The 13,913-nt window shown below is 35.9% G+C and overlaps 1 non-coding gene across 1 annotated transcript; it reads right to left on the bottom strand.

Annotated features, from left to right (window-relative positions):
* Positions 1–3,730: 3,730 nt before the first annotated feature.
* On the bottom strand, positions 3,731–3,860 carry LOC129538749 (small nucleolar RNA SNORA24). Its single transcript, XR_008682291.2, has one exon. It is a non-coding gene; the product is annotated as a small nucleolar RNA SNORA24 (small nucleolar RNA).
* Positions 3,861–13,913: the final 10,053 nt, after the last annotated feature.

The raw sequence follows: 13,913 nt of genomic DNA, 5'->3' as shown, positions 1-13,913 counted from the left end.
ATATTTATGTTTTTGTACAATTAGACATAGACATCATGATTCTATATTTGTGGGTTTACAATTTATAAGATAATATCAAAGTGAGTAATAATAATTTCATTGACATATAGGTCTCTAAATTTATAATTCATAATGGAAAGACTAACAGGCAGGGCTTCAACATATTAATGTGAAGAATGCTATTGTAATTGCCAGTCAATTTGTCACAGTTTGAGCATATGGTTCCTGTTGTATTTAGATCAGTAACAGTGGAAAGCATCCTGTGTCCTACTGAACTTAACTGAATAAACATCACAGCTCTTCAGGATCAGTCTATGATAAAGAAAAACAATGTATTCTTATTCATTAGTAAATGGCATTAATAGAATTATGATACTATACTATTGTTTTAACACTTCCTAGTGGTATGATTTTGGAGAAGAAAATGGCAACCCACTCCGGTGTTCTTGCCTGGAGAATCCCAGGGACGGGAGCCTGTTGGGCTGCCATCTATGGGGTTGCATAGAGTCGGACATGACTGACGTGAGAGCAGCAGCAGCAGCAGCGGTATGATTTAGACATTATTTTTAGCACACAGCCACAGAACAACTTTAAGTTGTATTTGCATTGTTATTTTTAAAATTAGTAATAAATATATTTTTCAGTAATAAAATAACTTTCTGAAACAAGTATATACTTATTACATTATGTTTAAATCTAATTTTTTAATATTTTTATTTTAAGGATTAGTTGAAATGAAAAGCTTTAAAATAATTTTCTTCATATTTTAGAGATTTATATTAAATACAAGATAATCCTATTCAACATAGTTTTTCTTTTGTCAGAAAAATGAATCATATTCCATATAGAGTTCTATACTCTATTTAAGTGGTTCTCAATATTTTTCTCAACAGTACACTCAATGATATATCATATCCTACCCTGTTACAATGACAGTGTCATTGGATCTGGGGAGTAGGTGTAAGAAACTGATTCTCTGGCTTGGGGCAATGGAAGTATGATTTTTGGTTTTGAAGCTATCTTCTCACTTCTACCAATGCATTCTTTCTTAAACTGGAATGAGTCATCAGTTGTATTATTGATCCACATCTAAAATGTTCAAAATATTTCTGTTTTAAAAAGTGTTCTGGTGTTTGTGTCCTAGTGTATTTGTATCAAATAATTTCTTACATGATAATGTTTCTTTTTAAGAATTCTAATTTAATATCAGTCATTTATTTATCCTTATTCTAATTTTAATTACACTCAGTGTTTGAGGCCATTCCCTTTATATTGACTTCTTCATTCACTTCCCTTTAAGTTAATTAATACACATTTCAAGAAGTTAAAAGACTAGTATAATAAAGACTGTCCTTTCTCATGAGGTCATACTGATTCTTTAAGTTAGGCACCAAATCAGATAGTACATAGACCTTATTTTTTCTGACATTTTCCTAGAACTAAGAAAGATGCTTACAAAGAAAATTATATGTTATACCCTCAGAAACACATATTCCCTTAAGAGTTAGGACTACTGTTTTGACATTTTAGTAATATATATTGACTATAATTTTACATATTTTGAAAAGTAAAAGTAAATCCTTGGGATGTCATCCTTTATCCTTACCCATGGAAAGTTATGCAGTGTGTCACTAACTTCAAGTAGCTGAACTGTTATACACTGACTTGATCAATTTTAAGTTGGAAGTTTTATATATATACATCATATATATGTTTTATATATATATATAAAACATAGGCACTATAGTGTCTACAGTCGTATTGCATCCTGAATTGTCCATACGGATTTGCCCTCTAAATTAACATGAGATGAGGGGCATCTTCTAAATGTGTGCCAACTGTGTAGAGAAGAGGAGGAATTAATCAACTAAGGACTATATTGGGCTGGCCAAAAGGTTCGTTCAGATTTTTCTGTATGATGTTAACAGAAAAACCCAAACAAACTTTTTGGCCAAACCCAATATTAAGCAAGCAAGGGCCATAATGGGGGGAAGAGGACATGCTGTTCAGTTAAATGATTGTCTTTCATTGTACTCCTAACAAAGTCAATTTAATAATTTACGTCTGGTTGTAATATTGAATTGACAACCTATAATTTATTCATTCATTTGATTTAATTTCATTTTATTCTACTAAATGCTAGCCCCTGTTCTAGGTATTTAAGATAAAGAAAATAGTGTTCTGAAAGCAGCCTGTCAAAGGAGATGGACAAGTTAAAATTTTTTTTTATAAAATGCTATATGTTAAGATATAAATTCTTTTTTTCAGATAGCGTTGATTTTAAATGAATTACAAAAGATGTGCTAATTTCTCTTTGAAAAGCAGGTGGTTTAACTTTGAAAGGAAAAACTAATTTAAGTAAATTAATCTAGTTAAATGCCTTATTTTGATATACTAAAATAGGGTGATTTCTTATTCAAGGTTTTTTTAAAAATCAAAATTTTAATTAAGCTATTTTGGCATATATATGGATACAGATTCAGTTTTAATAAATCATACAGAGGGATTCCTTGTATTTCTTACCCAGTTTCTCTCAGTGATAACATCTTATGAAACTATAAAGTTACAACCAAGATGTTGACACTGATTTTATCCACTTCCTGGACAATGTATCATCATAAGTATACTTCCTGTTGCCCTCTTAAAGCCATACCCATTACTCCTCATTTTCTCTGACTCTGACCTCTGGCAACCATTAATCAGTTCTCTATTTCTATAACTGTATAATTTTAGGACGTTATGTAAATGGAATCATATAGTGTGTGAACACCAAGGATTGACTTTTTTCACTCTATATTATTCCCTAAAAATTTATTCAGTTTATTGTGTTTTTTAATAACACATTTTTATTGCAGAGAAGTATTCCATGGTAAAGAATGCACCTGCCAATGCAGGAGGCTCAAGAGACATGGGTTCGACTCCTGGATTGGGAAAATGCCTTGGAGTAGGAAATGGCAAACTGCTACAGTATTCTTGCCTCTAAAATTACATGGACAGAGAAGCCTTGTGAGCCATAGTCCATGGGATTGCAAAGAGTCAGACACGACTGAGCAACTGAGCACTGAGCATTCCATGATATGGATGCGTACCATATCTTACCAGTTTGTTTAATCATTCACCTTTTGAAGGGTGAATGTATTGTTTCTTGTTTTGGACCATTATGAATAAAGTTTCTTATCATTCCTACCTGCATTCATGTGCAGATTTTCGCATGAAAACATATTTTTATGTCTCTGGAAAATATGTGAGAGTGTGTTTTGCTGGATTATTCAGTAGTAGTATATTTAGTTTACAAGAACTAAATATAAACTGTTTACATTTAAAACAGTTTATAAACTAAACTGTTTCCAGAGTGGCCTTGCCATTTTATATTTCTACCAGCAGTATGTGAGTGATTTAATGATTCCATATCATTGTAACATTTGGAGCTGTTACTATTTTTTTTATATTACCCGTTTTGAAAGGAGTGAAATGATACCATGATTTTAATCTGCATTTCCCTAATAGCTAATGATGTGGACCATCTTTTCAAGAACTTATTTGCTATCTGTATGTCTTCTTTTGTGAAATATTTATTGGTGTCTTTTGTCCATTGGATTTTTTTCTCTTTATGGTTGAGATTTCAGAGTTCTTTATGTATTCTTTTTTTTTTTTAAAAAAAAAAAACACATTTGAACAGTAGTTTAATGTTTGCCCAATAACCCAGTACACTGCAGCTTTTTAAAGTGAAGAATGTTACTTGTGCAAGTCAGAATCCATACCAATTAAATGGTGACAGCTTTGCCAATAAACAAGAATATGCTCTTCCATGGCTAGGAAGGGAGACTGCCACAGCCGACAGGTCCCAAAGATACATGGAGTATGTATTAATATGAATCTTTTTCCATTAGTGCTTTGCCAATATTCTTTTCCAGTGTGTAGGTTGTCATTTTATCCTTTGGAAAGAGAAAATTTTTTAAATTTTGTATTATTTAATGTACATATGATAAGTACTGCAGATTTGGAATAAATTAGAGTCTGAAGAGATATACACAAATATTAGGGCAATTCTGTAAAGCTTCTGATGGCAGCTATAATAAAACTTAAAAGAACTGGCGAAACAGTACTTTAAATGCTCTCCCCAATAGCAGCTGTGTACAAAATCAGGAAGCAGCTTAGGATTGGGTGTCTCCATTCCATTTCCTCTTCTACTTCCCTTTTTCTCTAGCTTTACAAAAACTCTTAAAGAAAATCTTGATAAAGACTTTCATGCATAAAGCTGAGAAGTGCTAGTTGCAATATGTTAATAATCTCATTTTAGAGGAGACTGTGGTTTAAACCAAAAGAATATTGGATAGAGGTAGGATTTTTTTTTTTCCCTTCTTTCTAGGGCAGGAGTGTCATCTGATCCACCGTAACTTGAGATTAATTATAATGGACATGAATCAGATACACCAGCGTTGCTCCTATGTTTTATGACTTAGTTTTGGCATTGATCTTATGTTATATCTAACCATATCTATAATTATATCTAACCACTTATTATATAATTTATTATATATTAGATTTAATTTATATATTATATTTAATCCATAATAGGTTATAATATGTAAATAAAATATATATTAAATATAATGTATATAATATACATATTATTTAAATTATAATGTTCAGTTCAGTTCAGTCGCTCAGTCGTGTCCGACTCTCCGCCACCCCATGAATCACAGCACGCCAGGCCTCCCTGTCCATCACCAACTCCCGGAGTTCACTCAAACTCATGTCCACAGAGTCGGTGATGCCATCCAGCCATCTCATTCTCGGTCGTCCCCTTCTCCTCCCGCCCCCAACCTTTCCCAGCATCAGAGTCTTTTCCAGTGAGTCAACTCGTCGCATGAGGTGGCCAAAGTATATCTAACCACTTTATCCCATAATCTGTCATGTATATCAGTTATTCAGCTATTTTACTCTTATGGTCTGATGCTATTTTCTTTATCCTAATGATTTGTCTTGTGATTATAAAGCCTGGTCCTTTAATAAGGCTAATTTAACTACTCATGTTATTAGGTATGAAGTGACATGTTTGAAAGTGTGTTCATGTGTATGTGTGCATGCACACAGCACACCTATGAGTGAATTCCATATTCAGGGAAATTTTGGAATTAATTTACCTCCCTCTACATCATAAACTTAGATATTTGAAAAATTTCAGCTAGTTAAGGTGATGTTAATAACATGAGTTCTGTTCCCAAAACAATGATTCAGTTAAAGTTACAGCCTCACTCCATACAAACTTATACAACAGAACAAATCATTTAATACTCAAAACTTAATTTCCCACCTCAACTTCTTTGGTTAAGATTCTGATAGTGAATGTACTAGTTTCCTAACAAACACCTTTCTTCTAGCTTGTGTTAATTGCTACCAATTTTGCTATTTCTTAATCTGTGGTAGGGCTTCCCTGGTAGCACAGACAGTAAAGAAGCTGCCGGCAATGTGGGAGACCTGAGTTTATCCCTGGGTTGGGAAGATCCCCTGGAGGAAGGCATGGTAACCCATCCAGTATTCTTGTCTGGAGACTCCCCATGGACAGAGGAGCCTGGTGAGCTATAGTCCATGAGGTTGAAAAGAGTTGCACATGACTAAGCACACACAACCACAACGTCAGTTTATGCCTCTGTTTTCATGTGGCATTCTCCTGTGTGCATGTATTTCTGTATTCAGATTTCCTTCTTCTTATAGTGGCACTGGCCATCTTGGATTTATGACCTCTAAGTGGACCAGTTTTCCTGAGTATATACATGCCTTATGTTCTAAGACAGCTGACCCATGGACTCAGATTTGGTTGATTGTTTTTATACTGTGTGCTACATATGCAATAAAAAAAAACATGCAGTAGATTGGCAACACATTGCTCAAAGTTTGGGCTGTGTAATTAAAAAATATATATAAATATATATATATATATATGGTGTCACTAATAGGTTGGCTATTGGATCTGCGCCAAGCTTAGTCCTATTTTTTTAAGCTTTTCTCATCAACATTTTTAAAAATTATGGAGTGCAGGGTCTGTATGGAAAAGTGAATTACAGTTGTTTCAAAAAGAAAATATAAATAAATTAAAACTTCAGTTCAGTCGCTCAGTCATGTCCGACTCTTTGCGACCCCATGAATCACAGCATGCCAGGCCTCCTTGTCCATCACCAACTCCCGGAGTTCACTCAAACTCATGTCCATCGAGTCGGTGATGCCATCCAGCCATCTCATTCTCTGTCGTCCCCTTCTCCTCCCACCCCCAATCCTTCCCAGCATCAGACTCTTTTCCAGTGAGTCAACTCATCACATGAGGTGGCCAAGGTTTGGAGTTTCAGCTTGAGCTCTACAAGTTTCAGCTTGAACTGAAAAGTCAAGATTTGCATTATTAGTAGAAGGTGACTGAATGGCCATGAATACATTAAAAAGATTGCTTGAGCAAAGCAGGTAAGGTGGTTGCCAATAAATTGATGAAAATAGAGAGTGACATTGATGCAAATAGGAATGAGGAGAAATATTGACTTCTGTTTAGTTGCTAAGTCGTGTCTGACACTTTAGTGACCCCATGGATTATAGCCTGCCAGGCTCCTCTGTCCATGCATTTTCCAGGCAAGAATACTGGAGTGGGTTACCATTTCCTTCTCTGGGGATCTTCCTGACCCAGGGTTTGAACCCGAGTCTTTTGCATTGGCAGGTAGATTTTTTTTTATCACTGAGGCACCAAAGAAGCCCTAATATTGGCTAAGCAACTATTACTTACATGTTGCTTTCATATACAGTATTTTTTATAAATATCACGATGATTCTATAGATTAAGAAATGTAATTTTTTACTGTGGAAATAAAGAAATAGAAAAGTTATGCATACCACATAGCTACTGAAAGAGAAATTGTGATTTAAGCACAGGTCTCAGTAACAATAAACATGTACTGGAAATTAAAGTGGCAAAAAAGGTGTAAATGAGCAAATGAAGTGGCTCAGTAGCTAAGGTGTCCAGAAAATCAAAAGTTTTTTTCAGAGTAGGTGGAATTGGAGGTTTCAGAACATGACGCATAATTATTGCACCATAATTATTTGAGATTCTCATTAATAACTTTGAGGAATCTGTCAGAAAAAAGGTAAAGACATTTAAAAGTGGCATTTATTGGGAGGATTATTCTTACTTTAAAAGGTAAGTCTTACTTAAATAATTAATATTTATTGGAAGTGTTTTATATTTTAACATCATTTGGATTAGCTTTATAAAGAAGACTTTTCACTAGAAATTACATTTGGAGAAAGTTTGAACTGGAGAGCAAGGTCACCAGTTAGGAGGTATCAGAAATTATTCAGTGATAAGAGAATTCACTGGCCTGTTATCTAGGTGTGTGTTTGTTTTGTACTATTTATAGTGTATGGGATGTTTAGTCTATAAACCAGAGATCTCTTTGAGGCCTAGGATTTTATTTATTTTTATCACCTAAGGGCATATGTGCCAGAGAGTAAATATTAATATATTTATTTATTTTTTACTTTACATAGCCATTCACTCTTTCTTCTGAAAATCATAGTCCAGATTACCTGCAGGTGTTAATGTATTTCTCTCAAGTGTTTTTGATGGATTTGGCTCTTTCCCTAATCTTGAGGATACATAGGAGAAAGGATGGGTACACAGGTTTGGGAAATCAGGATATAACTACAATAAATGGTTTATAATCAGAGCCAATGGGATGCATTAGAATGTTGCTGTGGCTTCTGAGAAAAATCATTTCACTTTTTTCTCTCTAAAATTAAAATAGAATGAGAGTAGAAAGCATTAAGCTGTTGATGAGAGCTCTTTACCTTGAAGAGAGTTGTGTAAAAGAGCTTCCCTTGTAGTTCTGTCGGTAAAGAATCTGCCTGCAGTGCAGGAGATCTGAGTTCGATCCCTGGGTTGGGAAGATCCCCTGGAGAAGAAACTGCCAACCCAGTCCAGTATCCTTGCCTGGAAAATCTCATGGACACAGAAGCCTGTTGGGCTACAGTCCATGAAGTTGCAGAGTCAGGCACGACTGAGCGACTAACACAGAGAGAAAAGGAGTTAGTATATATAGAGAAAAACTCCTGTAACCGTAGAGGTCTTACATCTGATTATGGCTAAAGTCTGCCCTTGAAATTTTCAGAGGCTGAGTTGGATTTTCTGACATGAGAGTCCTAACTGATATGAAAACAGTCTGTATGTTTTTACTGAATGCATATAAAGAAAAATTTACAATGGAAACAGGATAGCTATATCCTTAAATACAAAGTTCTAGAGGATGAGAATATTTAATCTAGTGTACATTGATCTGCATAATGTTCTCCAACATGACCCTAATCAATTACAGACAAAATTTTGAGAAGGCATACTTATTTGCATTTTTTCTGTGGTGAGGGAAAAACGATTTTATCCCAGTCTCAAAGAAGGCTATGACCTGTAACTTTGAAAAGAAAACTAAATGCAGAAAGCATAAATTTAGAATAGATGAGTGTTTGCATCGTATCTATAGCTACAGGATTGTTTCAGAGCAATTTTCAAAAATTAAAAATTTGAATGGTAGAAGGTATATTAAATACCACCCTACCCCCGCTCCCCACCAATTTTAGGACTTCCTGATAGCTCAGTTGGTAAAGAATCTACCTGCAATACAGGAGACCCCAGTTCGATTTCTGGGGGCAGGAAGATCAGCTGGAAAAGGGATAGGCTATCCAATCCGATATTCTTTGGCCTCCCTTGTGACTCAGTTGGTAAAGAATCCACCTGCAATGTGGGAGACCTGGGTTCGATCCCTGGGTTGGGAAGATCCTCTGGAGAAGGGAAAGCCTACCCACTCCAGTATTCTGACCTGGAGAATTCCATGGACTTTATAGACCGTTGGGTCGCAAAGAATCAGACACGACTGAGCGACTTTCACTTTCCCCCCATTTTAACCTGAATTCAAAATAAGTTATCTTTGTTTTGAGATATAAGACATTCAGACTTTATTCATTTCAGATCATTACTAAATCAATTATCCCCTTAATTTAAGATAGCACTGCCATTGTAGTGACATATTTACAACCAACTTTTGACAGAGACATAAAAACTTTTTGAAATAAGTTCAGTACAGTTCAGTAGCCTCAGGTGTGTTGAAATCTTTGTGACCCCATGGACTGCAGCATGGCAGGCTTCTGTGTCCAACACAAACTCCCGGAGCTTGCTCAAACTCATGTCCATCAAGTTGGTGATGCCATCCAACCATCTCATCCTCTGTTGTCCCTTTCTCCTCCTGCCTTCAATCTTTCCCAGCATCAGGGTCTTCTTCAATGAGTTGGCTCTTCACATCAGGTGGGCACAGTTTTGGAGCTTCAGCTTCAGCATCAGTCTTCAGGACTGGTTTCCTTTAGAATTGACTGGTTTGACCTCCTTGCAGTCCAAGGGACTCTCAAGAGTCTTCTCCAACACCACAGTTCAAAGCTTCAATTCTTCCATGCTCAGCTTTTCTTTATGGTCTAACTTTCACATCCATATATGACTAGTGGAAAAACCATAGCTTTGATTAGAGGGACATTTGTAAGTGAAGTAATGTCTCTTCTTTTTAATATGCTGTCTAGGTTGGTCATAGCTTTTCTTCCAAGGAGCAAGCGTCTTTAAATTTCATGGCTGAAATCACCATCTGCAGTGATTTTGGAGTCCAAGAAAATAAAGTCCATCACTGTTTCCATTTGCTTCATGAAGTGATGGCATTGAATGCTGTGATCTTAGTTTTTTGAATGTTAAGTTTTAAGCCAACTTTTTCACTGTCCTCTTTCACTTTCAACAAGAGGCTCTTTAGTTCCTCTTCACTTTCTTCCATAAGGGTGATGTCATCTGCATATCTGAGGATATTGATATTTCTTCCACCAATCTTGATTCCAGCTTGTGCTTCACCCAGCCTGGCATTTCGCCTGATGTACTCTGCATATTTTAAATAGCAGGGTGACAATATACAACCTTGATGCACTCCTTTCCTAACTTGGAGCCAGTCGGTTGTTCCATGTCCACTTCTAACTGTTGTTTCTTGACCTGCATACAGATTTCTCAGGAGGCAGGTAAAGTGGTCTGATATTCCCATCTCTTGAAGAATTTTCCACAGTTTGTTGTGATCCACACGGTCAAAGGCTTTGCATAGTCAATAAAACATATGTTTTACTGGAATTCTCTTGCTATTTCCATGATTCAACAGATGTTGGCAATTTGATCTCTGGTTCCTATCATCTCATCTGTGATCTCATTACACCATGATGGTGTGATCACTCCCCTAGAGCCAGACATCCTGGAATGCAAAGTAGTCAAGTGAGCCTTAGGAAGCATCACTGCAAAAAAAGTTAGTGGAGGTGATGGGATTCCTGCTGAGCTATTTCAAATCCTAAAACAGTGCTGTGAAAGTGCTGTACTCGATATTCCAGCAAAATTTGGAAAACTCAGCAGTGGCCACAGGACTGAAAAAGTCAGTGTTCATTTCAGTCCCAAAGAAAGGCAATTTCAAAGAATGTTCCAACTACCAAACTATTGCACTCATTTTACATGCTAGCAAAGTAATGCTCAAAATTCTCCAAGTGAGGCTTCAATAGTTCGTGAACCTAGAACTTTCAGATGTTCAAGTTGCATTTAGAGAACTGGAGGAAATAGAGCAAATTAGATATCAAATGCAGAAGTTTGATATATGGTAATTTTTGAGGAAAAATTGAAGCTTGCTTTAAAACTATTTTGTAAAAGTATAAAATATAGTTTTTATATTTTTTGTAACTCTTATTTTCTACCTAAATAATTTATGTCCTAACAGTTTCCATATTACAAATATGCCAGTTATTCTAAAATTTTATTTTCATGGGACTTATTTGGATAGAATTTTATTCCTGCTTAAGGAATAAAATTCCTACTTTATTCCTGATTAACTTTATGGTTTTGTATAATGCATACAGCTGTTGGAATGCTCACATTAGGGTTTTTTTCTTCACTTCTATTCACAGTATCTATTTTCACCACAGTACAAAGGATTTTTGACCAAATAATTTGGTCTTCTAAATAATATTGGAGAAATGCAACTGAAGAGTTTGTAATTCAGTTCAGAACAAATTGTCTCACGAATTCTGCTGAAACCCAAATAACAAATCATTAAGCAATTGCTTTTGTTAAAATATAGTTTTTCATAGTAAACTTTTTTTAGAAGATATAGCTGTACCTGTTACCTGGTATTTTTAATGCAATCAAAGAGGCAATAAGAGGCAGCTATCCAGAGGCACCAGAGATCAAATTGCCAACATCCGCTGGATCATGGAGAAAGCAAGAGAGTTTCAGAAAAACATTTATTTCTGCTTCATTGACTATGCCAAAGCCTTTGACTGTGTGGATCACAATAAACTGTGGAACATTCTGAAAGAGATGGGAATCCCAGACCACCTGACCTGCATCTTGAGAAACCTGTATGCAGGTCAGGAAGCAACAGTTAGTACTGGACATGGAACAACAGACTGGTTCCAAATAGGAAAAGGTGTATGTCAAGGTTGTATATTGTCACCTTGCTTATTTAACTTATATGCAGAGTACATCATGAGGAACGTTGGGCTGGAAGAAGCACAAGCTGGAATCAAGATTGCTGGGAGAAATATCAATAACCTCAGATATGCAGATGACACTACCCTTTTGGCAGAAAGTGAAGAGGAACTCAAAAGCCTCTTGATGAAAGTGAAAGTGGAGAGTGAAAAGGTTGGCTTGAAGCTCAACATTCAGAAAACAAAGATCATGGCATCTGGTCCTATCACTTCATGGGAAATAGATGGAAAAACAGTGGAAACAGTGTCAGACTTTATTTTTTTGGGCTCCAAAATCACTGCAGATGCTGATTGCAGCCATGAAATTAAAAGACGCTTACTCCTTGGAAGGAAAGTTATGACCAACCTTGATAGTATATTAAAAAGCAGAGACATTACTTTGCCAACCAAGGTCCGTCTAGTCAAGGCTATGGTCTTTCCCGTGGTCATGTATGGATGTAAGAGTTGGACTGTGAAGAAGGCTGATCGCCGAAGAATCGATGCTTTTGAACTGTGGTGCTGGAGAAGACTCTTGAGATTCCCTTATACTGCAAGGAGATCCAACCAGTCCATTCTAAAAGAGATCAATCCTGGATGTTCATTGGAGGGACTGATGCTAAAGCTGAAACTGCAATACTTTGGCCACCTCATGCGACGAGTTGACTCACTGGAAAAGACTCTGATGCTGGGAAAGGTTGGGGGCGGGAGCAGAAGGGGACGAAGGAGAATGAGATGGCTGGATGGCATCACCGACTCTGTGGACATGGGTTTGAGTGTACTCCGGGAGTTGGTGATGGACAGGGAGGCCTGGCGTGCTGTGATTCACGGGGTCGTGGAGAGTCGGACACGACTGAGTGACTGATCTGATCTGATCTGATCCAAAGTTGATTGTATAGTGTGAGTAGTGTATAGTACAAGTGTATTTTCCTGTTTTCCTCATATATAATAGTCCACAAATTAAGACTGACTGGATCTAATAAATGAAAATGACCAGGAAACCTTTATAATTTATTGATTAAAACTTGAGTGTTGCAATGGACACTTTCCAAGAGCATGGTGATAGATTTTAGGGGGTCATGCTAAACAAGTAAAGAAATTTATGCTTATATTGGAGGAGAATAGATAAAAATCTCAATAGTAATTAGTCAAAGAGTATTACAGTGATATATTTGGCTCTTGGAAAATATAGGACTGGCCGTGATTGTGTAAGCATGAAATCTCCTACAGTGCCCTGGATAAGCTGAGGCAATGAATTCTTCACAAGTTAATATGATTCAAAGGAATTTCCTGAAAATAAATCCTTAAATCACAAATGTATGCACAAGAAGAATGTTATTCATTTACTAGATTCTCCCTCTCAGGAGTTTAGACTAGATTAACATAGAACTGGTTAGCTGGTTAGAAATGGAATATGAGGCAGAGAAAGAGGGAAATGTTATGAGCATCTGAGTTGTGCTAAAAGTAAGATTACTAGAATAGGGATCCACATTTAGATTGCTACCAGGGTCAGTGAAATAATTCAGGTGTTAGAGCTGAGATTCCACTTTCCCAATTATATTCCAGCTTCCACAGACACTATTTGCCTGGGTTTTCATGATATTTAACCTTCTATTTAAGGAATAGGCAATGTACCACTGATTTAGTAGGTATTATGATTGTTCTCATCACTTGAAGTTAATAGAACACAAGTAATATTCATGGGGACATTCTACCACCTTTTGAATTGGAGGAATGAAACAATGGTAAAACTCTTTAGTTAAAGCACTGCACTTTATTCAGGTTCAGAACTTGGTATATGGTGCTCCACACGTGTTTGTTAAGTTAATGTAGGAAGCAGTTATGTGCAGAATATGATATTGAACAAAATAAATAGAAAAAAGAGGATAAAGATATAAAATTTTTGTATTCACAGTATTAAACGGAATAAAATGTCAGGTCAAGTATGGATAACAAACTGGTATTGAGGATTTGTTTTAACAAGCATTTGTAGATCTATGGTTGCATTAAATAATAAAAGAAGAATCCAGTTTGAATGAAAACATTGTTTAGAACTTCCTTAAGAATTGCACATTGAGAGTCCTAGAATTAAAGAAATAGATGGCAAAGTTTGTATTTTTCCTCTCCTTCCATAGATGTGTTTTCCCTTCAGTTGCATTATTGGTATCCATGAGTGAATAATAAAAGATATATTTAAAGAACCTGTTATGGTGCCTGTGAGTACTCCATTCAATTTATGAGTGTAACTTATTTTAACAAATAAAATATTATGCTGTCTTTGACTTTGGAAATTATTAAATATGGAGACTGTTCAGAAAGTTTGGAAAAAAAACATACTTTTATTTTAGGTTAAAGGG

This window comes from Moschus berezovskii, chromosome 2 (assembly GCF_049115385.1).
Source record: "Moschus berezovskii isolate FMDL1 chromosome 2, NW_MosBer_1.0, whole genome shotgun sequence".
Taxonomy (NCBI): domain Eukaryota; kingdom Metazoa; phylum Chordata; class Mammalia; order Artiodactyla; family Moschidae; genus Moschus; species Moschus berezovskii.
Note: the sequence above shows the minus strand (reverse complement) of the source record. Positions and strands in the feature narration are given on the sequence as shown.